General features: G+C 42.6%; 1 long non-coding RNA gene across 1 annotated transcript; it reads right to left on the bottom strand.

Annotated features, from left to right (window-relative positions):
* Nucleotides 1-1,174: 1,174 nt before the first annotated feature.
* Nucleotides 1,175-19,102, bottom strand: LOC125101732 (uncharacterized). Its single transcript, XR_007127907.1, has 3 exons — nt 19,067-19,102; nt 11,293-11,439; nt 1,175-1,717 (listed from the first exon to the last, which is right to left on the bottom strand). It is a non-coding gene; the product is annotated as an uncharacterized LOC125101732 (long non-coding RNA).
* Between the last annotated feature and the right edge of the window lie 2,161 nt (nt 19,103-21,263).

Raw genomic sequence — 21,263 nt, 5'->3', positions numbered from 1 at the left:
GGCAACTCACGGAATGGGAGAAGATATTCACAAATGACACTACAGACAAAGGACTGATATCCACGATCTATAAAGAACTCCTCAAACTCAACACACACAAAACAGATAATCATGTCAAAAAATGGGCAGAAGACATGAGCAGACACTTCTCCAAAGAAAACATCCAAATGGCTAACAGGCACATGAAAAAATGTTCATCACTAGCCATCAGGGAGATTAAAATCAAAACCACATTGAGATACTACCTTATACCAGTTAGAATGGCCAAAATCAACAAGTCAGTAAACGACAAGTGTTGGAGAGGATGTGGAGAAAGGAACCCTCTTACACTGTTGGTGGGAATGCAAGTTGGTGCAGCCTCTTTGGAAAACAGTGTGGAGATTCCTTAAGAAATTAAAAATAGAGCTACCCTGGGGCGCCTAGGTTGCTCAGTGGGTTAAAGCCTCTGCCTTAGGCTCAGGCTATGATCCCAGGGTCCTGGGATGGAGCCCCGCATCGGGCTCTCTGCTCAGCAGGGAGCCTGTCTCCCCCTCTCTCTGCCTGCCTCTCTGCCTACTTGTGATCTCTGTCAAATAAATAAATAAAATCTTTAAAAAAAAAAAAAAGAGCTACCCTATGACCCTACAATTGCACTACTGGTTATTTACCCCAAAGATACAGATGTAGTGAAAAGGAGGGCCATCTGTATCCCAATGTTCATAGCAGCAATGGCCACGGTCGCCAAACTGTGGAAAGAACCAAGATGCCCTTCAACGGATGAATGGATAAAGAAGATATGGTCCATATATACAATGGAGTATTATGCCTTCATCAGAAAGGATGAATATCCAACTTTTGTATCAACATGGATGGGACTGGAAGAGTTTATGCTGAGTGAAATAAGTCAAGCAGAGAGAGTCAAGTCTCATATGGTTTCACTTACTTGTGGGGCATAAGGAATAACATGGAGGACATGGGGAGAAGGACAGGAGAAGGGAGTTGGGAGAAATCGGAGGGGGAGAGGAAGCATGAGAGACTGTGGACTCTGAGAAACAAACTGAGGGTTTTGGAGGGGAGGGGAGTGGGAGGTTGGGTGAGCCTGGTAGTGGGTATTATAGAGGGTACGTATTGCATGGAGCACTGGGTGTGGTGCATAAACAATGAATTCTGGAACATTGAAAAGAAATTTAAAAAAAAAAGAAGAAGAAGAAGGGGGGGTGGTGGAAAAAAAGCCCTATTTGTAGAACCTAGAGCAGGCTAGAAGTACCAGGAAATAAGCACCTCTCAGGAACAGCCTTCTCTCACCAGCTCACAGGAATCCATATATAAACACTACCATGGTCCCTAGCCCCTGGGGTTGGATTCCTCTGGGTTTCTGTTTCTCACCATTTCCTCCAGTTTCCCTGCAAGATAAAGCCTCAGTCACCCACAGCAATAGTGACTTAATCCCACAGCCTTTATTACCTGCCTACTCCTCTATTCTCTGCCCTGTTCCTCTGCAAGTATTTCCTACATCTCCCAAATAAAGTATTTGCATATGAATTCTCATCACAGACTCTCCTTTCCTCAGGAAGCAGGAAGATGACTTTGGCCACTGAAGCAGCTTGGATCTTGAACACAGGTTGCCGAAGCACTGTGCTTGGAGTCTTGGATGGCTGTGCTTGGAGTCTTGGAGCTTTTTCCTTTTACCGGGTGTGTCCTTACTCAGTAAGCGGCCATTACAAGTGACCCAAGGAGCCTAAATTTTCAAGACAGGAAACAGGCGGTTAGGGAAGGAAGAAGTTAGTGGGTTCTATGTTACAGATAGAACCATATCCTCCTTTAGGAATATTTCTGGTAAATATTTGTTTCATGCTAGGATGTTCTGTCAAAGCAAAGGCAGATTTCTAGTCAAAATATTTAATCAGGTGTTCAAAACTTCCTATCTCTGCGAATGTCCCGTGATTGACTGCCATGTGGACACTGACACCACTAAAGATAGGAGGTGACTCTCCCAGTACAATCTGTTGCTGACACTGTCTTCAAAAATTAATAAGCTATGATATTGGAGGACATGTTTTGGAATAATACATAGTTGGGTGAGGAATACTTATCTCTTCTAGATGCCACTTCAAGAAGGTCAGAAGACCAGGGGCCTCTCTTCTATTCATTCTGAAGAGAAAATGTTTCTCCACAACTTGAATCCAGACCAATTTGTGTGGTGTGTGCGTTCAGTGATTACATTATGGTATATTCATATAATAAAATATTATGTTCAGGATCTTGGCAAAAGTGCAAAAAGAACTTGAAATTGGTACAAATAACTGCTTAGTGTCCTGTGTAGCCCACTCTTCCACATTCTGTCCACTTTTCATTATCTTTGAGATATTTTGTACTCTAAGTTGTAGAAAATGGTCCACAAAAATGCAAATGAACTGTGCCAGGTGCAATTGATTATTGCCTTGCAGCTCTTGACCAGTTTCACAAGCAAGTTAAATTCATTTCAGCATTTCAGCATTATCTGTGTTTATTTTATAATAACAGAAGAGACATAATTTGACCCTTTTAAAAATTGTCCTTAGGCTGGGACGCCTGGGTGGCTCAGTTGGTTAAGCAGCTGCCTTCGGCTCAGGTCATGATCCCATCGTCCTGGGATCGAGTCCCACATCGGGCTCCTTGCTTGGCAGCGAGCCTGCTTCTCCCTCTGCCTCTGCCTGCCACTCTGTCTGCCTGTGCTCACTCTCGCTTCTCTCTCTATGACAAATAAATAAATAATAAAAATCTTTAAAAAAAAAAATAAAAAAAAAATAAAAATTGTCCTTAGGCAATGACATGTGGGTAAAGGGAAGAAAAAATACCAAGTTGTGCCTTAGCATGAATTGTGTGATCAAGCTTCAGAAGAGTAAGGATCTTTTCTGAAAACCAGTGGGAAGTAGGTTCAGAGCCAGAGGAATCTTTAGGGTGAAGACTGAAGACTATTTCTCTTCGCAGGGAGGCCGCCTGATGTGAGGCTAAGCATATAGGCCTTGGAACTAAGCCGAGATAGGTCCAAATTTGGATTCCACAATTTACTACCTATATGGCTTTGTGCAAAACTCTTAACCCTCTTGAACATCAGTTTCCCAATTGTAAAACAGCAGTATCTTAGGCCACTTGAAGGATTAAATGACTTGGTGTGTGCTGCACCCTTCATGGTTCCCAGTCATATGAATATGTGGGAACTAGATATGACAAAACATATCCCCATGTGAATTTTTAGAATGTTGCAAGAAAAAGAGTTGAGAGTAACCTGTGGGAAGGCACTTCCTGGGCCAGCGTCTGCCAGGGCCAGTCTTGGCCAGAGAGATGCAGGAGAAGCTTTGCCTATCTGGTAGGGTGGGAGATGGTGGGCTGGACAGAGGGAAGTCATCAACTTCTGGGTGATCAGTTGAGAGGCTTTGGAGGAAAAGGAGGTAGCCAGTGTCCTTCCTTACTCTATGGAGGCCAGTGCTGGTGTTCTCACACAGATTGCAAGGTCCATAAGAGCCAGATGCAGGAGTTATGCAGAGAAGATGCATAGAGCAGAGGGCTCAAGGAGTCTGCACCTGCATTTTGGCATCAATCTGGGTTCTTGCTAGAGAGGCCAGAAGAGCCAAACGTATGAACTGGGAAGCAGAGCCGGCAGGTTAGACTGGAGAGTTCATGGTATCGGTCAGGGGCTGCTTCAGGCCATGTCAACTCACATCAAGGTGGATGGTGAGATTTCCAACTCCTTCATTGTAAACTGTGAATGTTGGACTTTGATTCCCTGAGGACCTTCAGCCCAAAGATGGATACGAGTCGCGTGTGTACACACATACTTACACGTGTATGCACACACACGTGCGCACACACGTGCACATATAGGGCTCCGGAAGGTATCAGCAAGAGGCAGCCAAGAGGCAAATTTTATCTGATGGGGCAGCAGCAGCAGCAGCTGACCTTTACACCCAAATTCAGGGTTCAGGTTGCTTGATTTCTTCTCCTCACAGTGTTCTGAGGAAGCACACATTTCTCACGAAAGAGAAACTGTGACTGGATAAACAAGAGGCATGTTACTGGACAGAATGGCACAGAAGTCTCCAGAACACCATCCCTGTTGCTACTGCTGGGTGCCTTTTTCACCAGATTATTTGCCTGATTCCTTCTCTTTTATGTATTTATTTTTTTCATTAATAGTAGTGTTGAAAAATTTATTCAGTGTACAGCAATCCATATGCCCCCCAAATATAGTTCTCTGTTTAGCTGGGCAAATCCTTTTGCCAGGTTCTCATTTTGGATAAAGAGGAGGTGGGATGTAAATATACACCTGGTCAGGTAAATATACTCCCTAATTGCTTTTCATGTTTTAACTTGTTCTTTTACATAGCAATACTGTATTTTTAGATTTCTTCCCCAATCCCTGCTCTTCCCAAGGCAGTAACTATGATCAGATATGGATATGACTTGGTGTCCACAGACCGATTTCTCAGACTTTCTAGACTTCACAAAAGTCCTCCAGGTGTCCTTTGGTCACAGGGCTGTGCTGGTGTCTGCAGCTGAAGCCCAAGGCTGTTGATCTATGGCCTGTTCTCTTGGCTTGTCAGGGCCTGGGGGTCCTCCCTTGCCGACTGAGCCTCACCTCAGCTCCTGCTGCTACCGTGAGCTCCTCCATGTCTTAGCCGAGTTCTGCATTGGGCCTTTGGCTTACGTTGTCCATGCCATGGCCTCTGTGTAGAAGTAGCCTCACCATTTTCTTCTATCATCATCATGGCAGTTACCTTTCAGCTACAGAGGAGGAATGGGGCCTTAGGAGCACCAATGAGAGAGCACCTTCCCTCAAGGTTGGTGCCTGCTGTTTACTTGGGGCCACCCTGTGTGTCTCTTTCCAGACTTTTAACTGGGGAGTGGGACACAAGATCCCTCTGTTTTCTCTTTTCCCGCAACTAGCAGGACCTTCTTATTTGGGATTTTATTTGAAGGAAAATCAGAACATCCTCGACTAAGTGTTTGGTTTCTGGACTTCCATTTTTCTCTCCTTCCCTCTCTCCGTTGGGCCGGGTGGAGTGGGTCATCCACTTCCTTTTAGTGTCTCTTTGGAACGTCTCTCATGTCATTGCCTTCTTCCCTAGAACAGCAAGTCTTGCCACCTATTTACCCACTAACTTTAGAAGGAATCCCACCTTCTGAGCCCACCAAAGGTTAACAGAGAACTACCGACCCTGAGACAAAAGTACCTCAATTAACATCTCAAAAATATGTCCCCGCATTCACTCATGTAGTCATCAGGTCACACACATGAGCACCTCTGTAGGCCAGGCACCAGGCTGACATAAGATGCAAACAGGAGAAGGACTGTGCTCAGTGAGCTCTGTAGGCTGGCTGAGGAGGCAGCCAGAAACGAATGCTCATAGTCCAGTACAGGAGTTCTAGAGTCAGGATGAGAGCGTACAATAGGAGCACCCAGGAAAGTGTAGGTAACCCTGTGTTGGTCTGAGTGGTTCTGGAAAGGCCCAGTGAAGACAATAGTTCAGAGGGAATAACCATTGAGAAAAAGAGAAGTGTAACCCTCACAGGCTCAGTGGACCAAGGCTAGAAAGAAGGTGCAGGGCTGGAGAATGGCGAAGGTTGGGGTGGGTTAGAAGAAACTGGTTGGGGAAGGAGGTCTGGGACAAGTTTATGAGTTTGAGGTTGAAGAAGTTGGGACTTCATCACATAAGCAGTCGGGCTCTATTGCAGTGGCATGTCCGGACATGGCACATAGCTGAGATCTGAGCCTGACCCTGAAGCGTGTCTGGGGAAGCATGTTTGTTGCGTCTGTCTGCTCCTGAGCCTGTTCCACACTGCGGGTGTTGTCTTGTCCCTCTCATCCTTCCTACCTCCACCTACGTTCACGCTGCCAGTCACCCCCTAGAGTGCCAGGATCACTGAGCTAGCTGCTTGGCGCAATCATGCTCCTTCGGCACTGTCATCAGCTGAGAGGTGCACGTGGAAGCCACACTCTGTTTATTTCCCTCAATACTGTTGTACAGGCTGGAAAGACATATCAGACTACTGAAGGTTTGGGGTGATGGAAAAGGTTGATATTAGAGCAGAAAATCTACTTGGAGTTGAATACATGTCCAATCCCATGATTGTCAATCCTTAGTGCCAAAACACCTCTGAAAACCCATTAAAAAATGTTAGTACCCACCTGCCAAGCCTCCGCTCTGTGATATCATTATTTGGCTATGGTTTCTGGAACATCTCTGGCTGCTGAGCTGAGTACATTCTGGGAGAGGTTCAGAGTTCGCATCAGTCCACTAGGAACTCACTTGGATGTGAATGACCAGAGCCCCAGGTGGCTCTAGGACCCCAAATGAAGCAGTAACATGGTAATGACAAAACACTTTTCTAGAAACAAAAACTGTGACAAGGTGCTGCCAAAAGAAATAAAAGAGCAAGAGCCTTTTTCTAAGGTACCTCAGAAATTAGGGCCGTTTTGCTGCAGAATTTATCTCAAAGCAGGATTTGTTTTTATTGCCAGATAGCCTTTTGTTGGCAGAACTAAAGTCTACTCACAATCGTAGGTGAATCTTTCTCAGCAACAAAAGTTCACACTGGGGATTAGGGAAAGATACGGTTAAAAAATTCATTCAGGGCATAAAGGTGTAGGCCTTACATGACAAATTTAGGAATATAAACTGTAATAATGAGGAGTTTTTAAAGCCTTTTAAGCAAAGCATACAAATACAGTCAATTGTCATTCTTTGTGTCAGGTATGTTCTATGAGTCACCAGTAAAACTGAGTTGGTGAATATTGAATACTGAACGGGTCTTCCCAGGGGAAATATGGGGTTTGATCCCTGGGAGTCTGGTCACAACGCACACGTCAACGGTTCAGTATATAATTTTGTTTAGTTTGTGTTTCTGTAAAAGACACCTTATTTAATGTATATGGTTGACTCACAACATTGATCATACAACCAGCAGCACTGTAATTCATCCATGTATCCAACCCATAAAATTTCTTCACAAGGCATATCACAGCCTTCTAATGTTTAGGAAGACTATAAAGCACTTCTGCCCTACACGTAGAAGCCACGTTCAACAGTGAAATCATCAGCAAAAAGCACACAAATGTGAAAAACATGACACTAAATACACTGTGGAAAGCGTACTCATGGATCGCATGGGCCTTGACCTCCGCTGTGAACACACATGTCAAGTGACTCAGACTTTTCAGCACTCTGCATGTCCATGAATGTCTGGGAGAGCACTGGACTGGGAACATTGATTTGGGGGTTGTAAATAAGTTTTAGCCATTACGCAAATTTACAAATACAGAATCTGGGAATACTAGGGATCAACTACATGATTTTTTAAAAAATGTTTTTATTTACGTGAGTAATCTCTACACCAAATGTGGGGCCTTGACTCATGACCCCAAGATCAAAAGTCGCATGCTCTTTCGACTGAGCCAGCCAGGTGCCCCAAACTTTGTGTTTTAAATGAGAAATTCTGGTGATAGTGTCGGGAAAAACATAAAGAAAGTATTGCTTTAGGCACTCTATTTGTGTATGGTATGTTGTTTGGGGCATAGGTGAGAGAAAGAAAAGAAACCACTTGGAAGGCTCCCAGGTAGTCCTGCAAACTATTTCAATGCTAACAGGTGCCTAACAGGGAAAATTATTAAATTTATATATATAATATTAAATTATTAAATTATTTAAAATTACTAAAGTAGAATATATCCATAACAAAAGATTTATTCAATGTAAACTTGTAAGTCTAATTCTGGGAATCTACCCAAAGGAAACAATCCAAAATATGGAAAACGTATATACTGAAGATCTTTGCTGCAGTATTATTTATAATAGGGGGAAAATGGGAAACAATCTAAAATATTTAACAAAAGGTTTATGGTTAAGTAAATTATTATATGTATATATATATCAAACAGCACATTATATAGTCTTTTAAAGTGCTCATTAAGGAAAATACACACTCTACCTCACCCCCACTAGGGTGGCTACTATAAAAAATTGAGAAAATAACAAGTGTTGATGAAGATGTAGAGAAATTGGAACCCTTGTGCACTGTTGGTGGAAACGTACAATGGTGCAGTCATTATGGAAAACAGTATAGACATTCCTAAGGAAACCAAAAATAGAATTACCGTATGATTTGTCTATTCAACTTCTGGTTATACACACAAAACAGGGTCTTGAAGAGATATTTATACACCCATGTTCACAGCAACGTTAGTCACAATGGCCAAAGGGTAGAAGCAACCCACATCCGTCAACAGTGAATGGATCAATAAAATGTAGTGTATCAATAAAGAGGAAGAAAATCCTGACACGTAAATGACATGGATGAACCTGGAGGACATTATGCTAAGTGAAATCGCCAGTTACAAAGAGACACGTACTGCATAATTCCATTTACATGAGGTCCTTAGAGCAGTTTCATTTATAGAGATAGAGAGTAGGATGGTGATTCTCAGGGGGCTGGAGGACAGGAGGAATGGAGCCTTGTTGGTGAATGGCACAGAATTCCAGTTTTGCAAGAGAAAGAGTTCTGGACCCTTTTTTCACAACAAAGTGAATGCGATAACACTACTGAGCTGTACACTTCAAAATGGCTATAAGGGTCAGCTCTCTGTTATGTGTATTTTACTATAGTTATAAAAAGAAAAACTATATAGTGACATAAGAAAAATAACAGGGAGGGGCGCCTGGGTGGCTCAGTGGGTTGTGATCCCAGGGTCCTGGGATCGAGCCCCACATCAGGGTTTCTGCTCCAGCGAGCCTGCTTCCCTTCTTCTCTCTCTGCCTGCCTCTCTGCCTACCTGTGATCTCTCTGTCAAATAAATAAATAAAATCTTTTTTAAAAAAAAGAAGAAAAATAACAGTGAGCTAATATTAAGTCTAAAAAGCAGAATAGAACATTAATATAGCTTGATAACAATTATCAATCTACACAAATGAAAAGATACGAGAAAATTCAAATGTTTAATATGATTATATATGGTAAGATTCTAGATTTTTTCTACTTTTTAAAATAAAATATATATTTATTAGAAGTGAACTTGATAGTAAAAATATGATTTGGTTAAAAAATTAAGGAATATTTTTGCTCAATGTTCAATGTGCACTAACTCTAGACTTCTGTTGAAATGATGGCAAGAATTATTCTATGGTTCCTCCTTTTAAAAACTCTCAGTAGTTGCAATGTAATCAATAAAAAGTGTGCTTAAAATACTCACAGGACTTTAAAAAATTGTACAGTAACAATAAGTAGATGTCTACTATCTTCAGGTTAGGTTGCTCAACAGTCACTTGAAAAGCACTCCAGGGATTTTTTTCTTTTGAGAAGAAAATGAATGAATGAATGAATGAGTAAGTGAGTAAGGGAAACTTGCCAATCCAGCTTTCTTCAAAAGAAATGGATTGCCACATGGGAAGTGAAGATGACAGACCCAGTCGCTACAGCTGTAGCAAGTTAAAAAATGAATATTAATGACTGACTCCAATTTAGCCAGCTCTCTTTCTTTTGCCTGCAACTGACACTCTTAAGAAATATTGAGTCTCAAGAGATTATCGAATTTAGGTGGCTGTAATTCATCTGATCACCATTCAAAAAAAAGTCCCTGTTCCGTTCAGTTTCATGAGATTTAATGTTTCTAGCATTCTAATTGTGTTTGTTCACTCCAGTGATGAAACAGATTTTTCCCCAGACTGCTTTCCATCTGGTTGTTTTGTAACCACAAACAAACTACATTAGAAGTAATTTTTTAAAAACCCAAACTCCAACTTGCTATTCTGTTTAAGGTGGGTGAGCACTTGAATGAAATCAATTATTTTCTGACTTTCCTAGTGCACATTTATTATTTAGGTATGTGGGTGTATTTGAATCAACCTATTTATCTATCTGCATATACCAGTATACATACACACACACACATCTCTGTAAATATATTTGTGTGTGTAATATACATGTGCGTATACATATGCACATATATTGGAATATGTATGTATGCGTGTGTATGTATATAATACTGATATACACAGACAGATACATACACACACACCCACACACCCCTAGCTTTTCTCTTGTCTATGCCCTTTAGAGATTTTCTGTTATATTGTTTCAGATGATTATAGTTTTAGGAGTTGGCTTGCAACTTCAGGTGTGTGGCAAGAGGCTGACATCACTGTCCCAGGACAATGGAGCTTGTTTTGACTCCTCTATCAGGAAGGAAAGATGTGCCCTGGAGAACTCCAGGAGCCTGCCTGCTGCACTGAAATCGCTTGGAGCACATGCTGGTGATTGATCCCAGGGAAGCAGGGAAGGGCGGCACCTTCCACATGGTCTCTGCCCTGTGGACTGAGCCAGTCAGCCAGGGGCTTCCCTGCTGCACCTGCCGTCAGTGAAGATCAACGCACCTCACATCGGTTCTTTATAATCAGTCCTGTCTTCATGAGAAAGACACAGTGTGGCAGTGAGGTACAGCAGGCGAGGGGCTGGGGTGGAGGGGCAGGGGCAGCCTTTCTGTGCCTTCTAAACCTGCTCTCGCTAGCCTGAAAATGCTTCTTTAGGGAAGGATGTCCCAGAGCCGGGGGCTGCCTTGTGTCTGCGAGCTGCGCAGGTCAGTGCTCCATACTAACGGTTGGGGGTCCCGTAGAGATATCCCCCCTTCTGCTCTGCGTGATGCCCAGGGGATGCCTGCTCCCCTCCAGCTGCATGCTGGGCCTTGGAGAACAAGCTGCTCCCGGAATCCTGAGCACCTACCTCTGCCTCCCAGGCAGTTTTGCTCTTCCACGTTCCTAGATAAAAACCTGATTAGGTGGACAGCTGTGGCAAGCGGGGCCCTGAATGGGCTGGGGAGGCCAATCCGGGTGCTGTTTCACCTGTGTGTTAGCCACTAAGACAGGACGGGGTCAATGGGAAGAGCAGGGTGGAGAGCACAGAGTGAGGGAAGGAGGAGGAAAGAAAAAGCTTCTCTCTGTCCTGCTTCTCTAACATTCAGTGAAACGTGTGTGCTACCCTTAGGTTCTTTCTAATTGGGATGCTATTTTAGAGGTCCCTAGAAAAAGGAACAGTACCAGAACAGCTTCCCCCTGGGGTGCCTGGGTTGCTCAGTGTTTAAGTGTCTGCCTTCCACTCTGGTGATGATCCTGGGGTCCTGGGATAGAGCCGTTCATCCAGCTCCCCGCTCAGTGGGGAACCTGCTTCTCCCTCTCCCTGCCCCTCGCCCCCTGCTCATGCTCTCTCTCTCTCTCTCTCAAATAAGTAAAATCTTAAAGGAAAGGAAAGGCAAGAAAGGAAAAGAAAAGAAAAGCTTCCTCCTACCTGCACACTTAAGATGTCCTTGGCTTGCAAGGCTGTTTGAGAGTCTCCCCTCCCATCTGCTTCAGAACCTGGCTCCATCAAGTGTCCTCTTCAAATCTTCAACTACTTCGAATTGTATTTCCAGGCTTCCTTTCTCTGGTGGCTAGCCTAGAAATGCATACAAGTCTCTCTTAGCCAAAGGAAAACAAACATTCATTTGAACTCGTGCTACCCTCTATCAGGAGCCCCACGGCCCCTTCCATTTTCTACATCTTCTCAAAAGAACAGTTTACACCCACTATCACTTCGATTTGCTCAGGGCATAGCGATCTGTCTTCTGAGTTTATCACTGTTGGAACTGCTCCCCAAAACATTTCACTAATTGCTCCACCAGAGCCATGTAAGTTTCAACCCAGTGGCCTCTCTTCAGTCTTCATTTAGCTGGACCTTTTTGCTACACTGACACCAGAGTGTACATCATCTCTGGGCAGAGATTTTGTGGCTTTGCTCTGTGCTGTATCCACAGCATCTGGAACAGTGCCTGGCATGGAAAAGAAGCTCAGTAGGTTTGGGGAAGAAATGAGCTAAGACTCACTCAAGAGCCCACTCTTGGCTTCCGTGACTCGGCACGCTCCTGGTTCTCCTCTCTGGCCATTCCTTTTGGCCTCTTTTATGGACATCCTTTCTGTCAACAGCTCTCTGTTTGTCTGTTCCTGAAATTCTTACTTATCTGCATCTTCTCTCATTCTATATGCTTTCTCTGAGTAATCTCATCAGCTTATCCCCTGCATTCCAAGGACTCCCAAATTATATCTTCAGCCATGACCTACCTCTCCCTTGAATTTTAGCCTTGGTCATTTTTTGCATCCTAGAAGTGCCTCAAAACCAACATTTCTGACACTGAACCTTCAATCTCATCCCCCAGATCTACTTCTCTAGATCTTTCATTTAGTAACACCTTTTCACCAAAGCCAGTGTGAGGAAGCGAGATCTTCAGTAGGAGCCCCTGCATGGAATTAGACAAGTGTTGTTCTTATCAGGCCAACCGGAAGGGTGCGTCTGCCTCAGAGACCTGTTTATGTGAGGGATTGCAAGTCCTCTTGAGAAAGGACTCTTCTCAAGGGAGAGAGGGATGGGCAGATGCAACCAGCTTGGAGTTGCTGAGTCTGGGAAACCTAATGGTCAACTTTGATTCTCTTTCTTCCCGGTGTAGTCCTATAGGACAGTTAAGGAAACTCAGCATCTAATATGGTCCCTCAATATAATGTCTTACCTACAAATCTTCAACTTATGTCAACTTGCCTCTGAAAAGTTTGTAAAAAATGTGTCTCCTTATCCTGACCATTTATTTACCTATGTGCCCTCAAGCCCATTCACAGCCTGCCTTCTGTTCTGTAGGAGAGTACATTCCCCATTCAACTAGGAGGTTTGGGGCAATGAGAGGCACCACTGGAAGCTTGGAAGGTAGGAGGAGGGGAGAAGGCAGGGTAGCTCAGCCTCTCACTCTGCCTCTGCTAGCATTTGCTCTGAGACAGCCAGCCCCGCTATGACTCTGTCTCCCAGCAGATGGCCCATCTTCTGGCCCTGGCGACTCTACCTCTTCCTTTTGTCTCCCGGCCTAGGTGTGACAGTAACTTGTGCTTTTGCTAGCTTCTGGACCACATTATTGTCCTTTCTTAGGCTTTTCATCATTTTCATCACTACATAATCAATTCACTGTTTCCTTGTCTTTGAAAGACCTAGGGTAATTTCTGCTTTTTGACTGGATCCTCACTAACACTGTCTCTCCTACGTCCCATCATCCTCCTTACCTACTTACCTACCTCCTTACCTCCTTACCTACTTCAGACCCTGGTCATCCCTCAGCTGTACCTCTATGTCATTGTCTCCTACCTCATCTTCCTGCCTCCAGTCCACTGTCCTTTAACTTAACTTCCTCAAATGGACCATGGTGATGTGTCTGTAATACAAATAGGATCTCCCCACAGCCATGCTTAAATCCCTTTCATGATTCCATGTGCTTTCACCAAAAATTCCAGATCTGCACTGTCCATAGGGTGTCTACCAGCTACACGTGCCTACTGAGCACTTGAAACAGGGCCCATGAAAACTGAGATGTGCCTAAGTGTAAAATACTCAACGGATTTTGAACATGTAGTACAAAAACAAAATAAGACAAACCAGTTTATAAAACATATGATCAATTACTTTTAATACTGATTACATGTTGATATGATGACATTTTGGATATGTCGAGTTTAATAAAATATAGTCTTAAAATTCACTTCATCTGTTTCTTTTTGCCGTTTTTTGATGTCACGGCTACAAAATGTAAATATACATATGTGGCTTGCATTTTATTTCTTTTGGACAGCACTGCTCTGGACTACTAAGATAAGACCCCCCAGGACCTCACACTGGCCCACCTCTCTAACCTCACTGCTTACCACACCCTGCCTTTTACTTTAAGCTCCAGGAAACACAGAGTCAGGTGCATACTATCCTGAATCCCCCAAACCTTCACACCCTCTCCCAGATCACTTACTGTTATACTCCAACCACCAGGGGTTGTGTTCCCCCTGCCCCATCCTTAGCCTCACCCCACCAGGAAGAGAAAAGGAATGGTGGGAAGAGTCCAGGACAAACAACTGGGATGCTGGGAGGCTTGAAAACACTGGACATTAGAAATTCTTGCTTCCTCCTGAATGATCTTTCTTGGTCCTCCCCTTTTCCTTTGATTCCTCCTTTGGGTTGGATGTTGGTGTTCTTGAATCTCTCACTCCCCCAGGACTGGTGGAGCTTGAGACGCCAGATTCTCCCTGCTCTTTTCTTCACTTAAAGCAGGGCTACAAACTCAAGTGTATGGTCCTGCACAGCTCATCTGATACAAACACTACATAGTAGCCCCTGCTACCAATAAAATGGCCGTGCCTAGGGTCTGCCCCTTGACTATGACTCTTGCTTGGTAGCCTACAATGGCAGAGGGTTGAAAGATGGGATTCAAGATGTTGCTCCTGATGATGCCAAAGTAAGGCTAATGCACACTCTGCTATATCTGGGTTCTGGAACTTTGTTCATGTGTCCTCTGCTGCTCTCTTACCCTTCCTCCGCCCTGCTGACTCCACTTGTTCTGACACAATTCAGAAGGACTTCCAGGAATGCCTTCCTGACCCCTCCATACAACTCCAATGTTGGATTTATTGCATTTTATTTTACTGGTTAGTTAATATGTCTCTCCCTCTTGCTGGACTGTGAGTTTCAATAGTAAAAACCATATTTTGTTCATCTTTGATTCCAGTGCCTGGCCATAGAAGATGATCAATTAATATTAAATGAATAAATGGTTGGAAGGATGACTGAGTGGGTGATGGGTGCTTTTTTGAGGTTCTTCACAGCATCTGACACAATGCCTTATGTATATTTTTGGATCAATAAAGAATACCATTTGAATGACTGAAGGTTGGTTTCCAAGTCATGCTCATTAAACTAAGCTTACCAAGATAAAAACCAGATTGCCACTCTTTCTGCCAAGACTTTTGTATGTCAGAAATGTCCCTAGATTTGGATATTGTTTAGGGCCAGTTTAGAGGTAGAACCGGACAAATGTGGACGAGGCAGATTGGTAGAGTGAAGAGCTGCCAGGGTTCCAACAAGACAAACAGCTTATCAGTAGAGAATTCTCTCTTATGTCAGTTTACACACCTCTCAACTGAGGATTACATTTATTACCGTCATTTCTATTTTGGATTTAATACGAGTATACCTGAAGTTAGTACTGACTTGAAAGTAAGACACCTGAGTCATTGGGGCACTTGGGTGGCTCAGTGGGTTAAAGCCTCTGCCTTTGGCTCAGATCAAGATCCCAGGGTCCTGGAATCGAGCCCTGCATCGGGCTCTCTGCTCAGCGGGGAGCCTGCTTTCCCCATTCTCTATGCCTGCCTCTCTGTGTACTTGTGATCTCTGTCTGTCAAATAAATAAATGAAATCTTTAAAAAAAAAAAAAAGAGACACCTGAGTCATTGTGGCCAGGTTTTCTTGAGCAAGTCATTCACTCTCTGAATCTGTTTATCTGAAGTCTGGGAGAAATGATAGTCAGTCTGTCTGTTTCACCAGCTTTGGGGAAAGTCAAGTTGGTTTAGGTATACTAAAAGCTTTGGAAACCATACCTTGTTCTACAAATGTTGGGAATTAGAATTATATCTCACATTATTTCTTAATTCTTCATGGTGTTTAGAAGGAAATAATGGAGTAAGATTATAATTTGGTAGAAATATAATCTTAATTTGCAAATTCAAGTCTTAGCTCAGGCTACTTGTCCATATTAACCTTAAATGCTATTTTTTATTGGATGGAGTTTCAAAATACTTTAGTTATAAAGAAATCTGTCTGTATATAGGACCCAACCTTCCTTTCTGTCATGGTGGTAATATCTATTAAATGCCCTATGTGTTTTAATTCTGTCTTGTTTTTTCTATAAATAAGATAGTCTACAGGGAAACTGAAAAAGGAATAGGAAATACTTTTGCTGACACACAAACTTGTATGTGTATTTGTGTGTGTGTGTGTGTTTGTGTAAACTGGCCATTACTGAATTGAGAACTTCATTTGTTCATTTGTTTATATTTGTCCAACATTGTCTTTTTTCATTGTTATTATATTTTTCTTAATTATTTAAGAATATTGTTGAAATTATACCTTGGAATAGAATGAATAATGACCCCTAAAGATATCATGCCCTAATCCCCTAGAACCTGTAAATGTTACCTTACCTGGAAGAAGGATCTTTGTGGTTATGATTAAATTAAGGATTTTGAGATGAACAAATTGTCCTGGATTGACCAGGAGGACCCTAAAAGCAATTACAAGTTCCTTATAAAGGAAAGACAGAGGGAGATTTGACACGCAGAAGAGGAGAAGACAATGTGACCAAGGAGGCAGAAATTGGAGTTACACGGCCAATAAACCTAGGGGTGCTGGCCACCATGAGAAGCTGGACGCAGCAAAGAACAGATTCTCCCCAGGACCTCCAGAGAGAGTGGCAATTCTCGCACCTTGATTTTGGCCTTGAAACTGATTTTGGATTTCTGGCCTCTAGAATTGTGTAAGAATAAACTGCATTCTTTGAGGGCACCAAGTTTGTATCCAGTTGTTACAGTGGCATTGGAAAACACTATCTCTTCATGGGCTTGAGGAAAAAGGGCACTTAGAACTAGTTATAAGAACTGGTTATAGATCAGTGATTCCCAGCCACTTCTTCAAGATTTAATAAAAATGTGTTAATTGGGCCCTCTAAGATGCCTGGACGGGTGCTAGGTACAATAAGGAATATCAAAGAAGTGAGACACTGCCTCTTCCTTGGAAAAGTTTGTCAACTAGTTGAAGAATCAAAACAAATGGATATAAAACTCTTTTTTTTAAAGATGTATTTGTTCATTTCTGGGGGGTGCCTGGGTGGCTCCGTCATTAAGCATCTGCTTTCAGCTCAGGTCATGATTCCAGGGTCCTGGGATCAAGTACTGCATCGGGCTGCCTCATGGGTGGAAGCCTGCTTCTCCCTCTCCCACTCCCTCTGCTTGTGTTCTTGCTCTTGCTGTTTCTCTCTCTCTCTGTCAAATAAATAAATAAATAAAATATTTTTTAAAAAATTTATTTGCTCATTTTTAGAGAAAGAATGAGCAGGGGGGGCAGGGGGCAGAGGGAGAGAATCTTTCACACAGACTCCCCACTAAGCCAGGACCCTGATGCCGGGATTGAGCCCACAACCCATGAGATCATGACCTGAGACAAAGCCAAGAGTCAGACACTCAACCAACTGAGCTACCCAGGTGCCCCTAAAACTCTTGACTCATAATTCAAGACAGTGGCTAAATCAAGGGATAAGTTGCTTGGCACAGTTTCAGGTGGTGTGAGCAAAATGAGCAAAGGTAAAAGCCAGGATGAACAAGGTGTGTCATAGGCGGGGAGTCTACCCATGAGATAGAAATCTTATGCTGGGATAAAGTGGGAATAAGTTCAGTGGTTGGGAAGGGTTTTTACAAAGGAAAAAATCAAGCAGTGAAATAGCTTGATATTAGAAGCAGCAGGGAGACTTTGGTTGGTTGTGGCAGAAGAATCAGATGATGAAAACTGTGTCCAGAGAAGACTCATTTTTCAGATGGGGCAAGTTGGACACTTTAGTTGGTCAGTCTGCCATCCCTTAATAGGTGCAAAATGACATTATATTTTAGAATAATCTTTTCCTGAAATTTTTTCCTGAGAAATGTTTGGGACAGCTGTGGTGCTGCTTGGGATAATTGGAAAAACTCTGGGATGTCAAAAACAGGAGACCCAAACCCTTCTCTGCATATTCCCAATTAGATGTAATTGATATATCCCCAGATCTCATCAGCTAAGAAAGAAGAACCTTCTTCCTTTAAAATCCAGTTTTCCATGAAGCCCTATTTCATGGACCATAGGAAACCCATTTCTCTACTGAATTTACCTCTAGGGTTTTCTGGACATCATGGAGGAAGAAGGTGTGTAATCTGTTGAATCCCAGCTCTCTGGCACTCCACAAATCCTCCAGTCTAAGTTGGGTCTGGCTTCCTCAGGCTGCTCTGCTTCCCCATGCTTGTTTTTTGAACAGGAATTCTGGTTGCTTGCTCTCTTTAGTCCTCACAGCCCAGCAAAGAGCAGGCTGTGGTGGGGATAAACAGACATCCAGCATAGAGTAGTAGGCACTGCTGCTAGAAGAGTGCTCCTAAGGGTCATGAGCCCAGATCAGTCTCAGCAAGAGTTATTGAAGGAAACTTCCCGTTAGGCTTCAGCATGGAGGGGATGCTTCTTCCGAAGACCATACCCAGACAGCTTCCTACATTACAGTTTAGTGTCAGGAAGAGAAGCTCCTTCCCTCCTCTACTGTAGGCTAAGTCATTCTCATACCAGAATGGCTGACAATGGGAATATCCATCTCAAGTTGCAATTTCTTCCATTTAATGATGATTTCACAAATAATGTACAGATTTTTGCTCCATATGCTGGTTAATTTTATGTGCCAACCTGACTGGGCTAAGGGGTGCCCAGATAGCTGGTAAAATATTATTTTTGGATGTGTCTGTGAGGACATCTCCAGAAGAGATTGGCATTTGGAATAGTAGACTTAGTAAAGAAGATAGCCTTCACCTATGTGAATGAACATCATCCAGTCCACTGAGGGCTTGAACAGAACAAAAAAAGAGAGGGCAAATTTGCTCTCTCTGTGCTTGAGTTGACACATTCTTCTCCTGCCCTCGGACATATGTACCCGTGGGTTTCAGACTTAGACTAGGGCTTACACCATTGCCCCCCTGACTCTCAGGCCTTTGGATTTAGACTAAGTTGTACCAATGATTTTCCTGGTTTTCCAGCTTGTGGACAGTAAACTGGTTGAAGGAGTTCTTGGCTTCCATAGCCCTGTGAGCTAATTCCTGTAGTAAATTTCTTCATATATAGCCATATATATCTTACTGGTTCTGTCTCTCTGGAGAACCATAACTGAAACAGTACTTATTTATAATAAATAAGTGGTCCATTCTACTAATTATTTTCAATGAAAGGAAATGTGTTACAGAGACAGATAATTGGTGGAAACTTTAGTGTTCCTTCAGCTTTCAAAGATAAATTAAAACCCTGTCTCCACCATACTCCATATTTATTGAACTCTTAATGCAGTACAACAGCCTCTACCAATCAGACTCTACAAAATGAACTCCACCCTCTATTTCTCCTCTATTTGATCTTCCACTACCTCTTGTCTTTATTCTGAGCATTACTTTACCCATTCATCCATTTGGGGAGATGTTCAGTGTCAGCAGAAGATAGTGATCTCTTAGTGACATGCCTCAATTATCTTCTTTCTCAAAAGCACTTAGGGAAAGAGAAAATGAGAATGAGGATATGTTGAAGATATGCACTGTAATTGGAGAAAGGATGAGAGGTTGAAATACTGATGAAGGTCAGGAGGGAGGGGAAATACCAAGTCTGGGACTGTGAGAAAAAGTGAAAACAGAGAAGTTGGAGACAAAGAGCCTGTATCAAGTGTATTGATCACTGTGACGTGAACCTGTTGTGAGAGGGGAGAGGATGATAATCCATGCTAGGGGAGAACAAGCAGAGGGACTGACCTCAGTTCTCCCTCATTCTTACATGGTGCAATTTTTAGGTGCCTTAAATTGTTGGGATTAAGTAATTTTAAGGAACTAGTGCCAACAGAATAACCAGACTTTACACAATCTAATAATAAATTAGATTTGGGCTCCATTGTTTTTATAGGAAAACGTGGCAAATGCTACCATAATCCTCTGTTCAAGACTGTGAAAATGACTTAATGTAGGAAGTCCATAATTATTTCCAGGGGGATAATTATCCATGACAGGTCAAACCATCTAGGGTTACCCAAAGCTAAACTCCAAGGATGGCTTTTTCATTTGCTAAGAGAATAGTTCCAGAATGGACAGTCATTGAAACTGAAACAGAGATAGCCTTGAAACCACTACAGAGGTTGCAAATATGCAGCACTATACTAGACATTATAAAGAAAAACTAAGAGGGAAATATGTTTTAAACCAGGTAAGTGACAGGTTGAAAGCATGTTTATGGAAGAGTACTTCTTAACCACAGTCTCCAGTTATGATTTATAACCAACAATCAAATTTAATATGATAATTAGTATGGATAGAATCTCAGCATGGTTTACACATAAGGTTTCAGCTTGAACAGGCTTCTAGGCTACATAGAAAATATGATAAAATGTACATAGTTTATAAGTTCAAAACCATGACAATCTTGAGTCTGTTTCTAATGGGTTGTTCTTTTTTTAAAATCAAGAATACTGAAGCCAAAGTGGTTGCTTCAAAAATCTAAGTACATCTGATATTGACTTCATGTCATTGGTCTTCTCTGCTAACACCATTGTCATCATCCTTCTCCTTCTCCTCCTCCTCCTCCTCACCACCACCCATTATCAGTAAACATTCATAAAGTGTCTACATGTCTGCAGACCTGGAAAAAGGGAAATCAAAGGGCTATAAGGCATAGTTACATCTTTCAAAGGGCTTGGGATCCAACCAGAGAGAGAAGACATAAATTAACAGAGAAAAACAGGAGCAAAATGTGTACAAGTCACGAACAGTTAGGCTATGCTGCAGAAACAAATAACCCCCACATTTTGGAGGATTATAACAACAGAGGTGATTTCTCAGTCCTTCTACATGGCCATTACAGATTGGCTTGGGGGATTTGCTCACGGCAGTCCCTCAGGAACCCAGGCTAATGAGGGCACCTTACTGATATTTTTGTGATCAATGAAGCAGGAGAAAGGGAAGGTGATGAATCTACTCAATGGTTCTTTTTTTTTTTAAGATTGTATTTATTTATTTGACAGAAGGAGAGTGAACACAAGTAGGGTGAGCAGCAGGCAGAGGGAGAGGGAAAAGCTAACTCCCCGCTGAATTGGGAGCTCAGTGCAGGGCTCCATCCCAGGACCCTGGGATTGAGACCTGAGCTGAAGGCAGACACTTAATGACTTAGCCACCCAGGTGCCCCCCTACCCAATGGTTCTTAGAGCTTCCTCCTAGATATTACACTTGTCATCTCTGCTCATTGTCTAAAGCAAGTGCATGTTCACACCTAACTTTAAGGGGGTGGGAAAGTGTGATTCTACCATATGCTAGGAGAATATACATATTTGGTAGGCAACACAAATGCTCACCACATGTGCTTATTAAGAGTCAAATAATTTATATGGACTGAGTTCACATACTTGTAAAAGTTTAGAGGAGAGAATGAGAAATAAAATCTAGGATACTAATTAGTTCATTTACTCATCTATCCTTTATTCAGTGTACATGTGTAGAGTACTTCCTAGCACTAGGTACTTTTCTAAATAATGCTCATACAGCACTAAATAATACTGACCAGAATATCAGCCCTCCTACAGATTATTTTCTAGTAGGGGAAGATTTGAGATGGGTCTT

Source organism: Lutra lutra, chromosome 6, assembly GCF_902655055.1.
Source record: "Lutra lutra chromosome 6, mLutLut1.2, whole genome shotgun sequence".
NCBI classification, from domain to species: Eukaryota; Metazoa; Chordata; class Mammalia; order Carnivora; family Mustelidae; genus Lutra; species Lutra lutra.
This window is presented reverse-complemented; position numbering and strand designations above follow the sequence as displayed.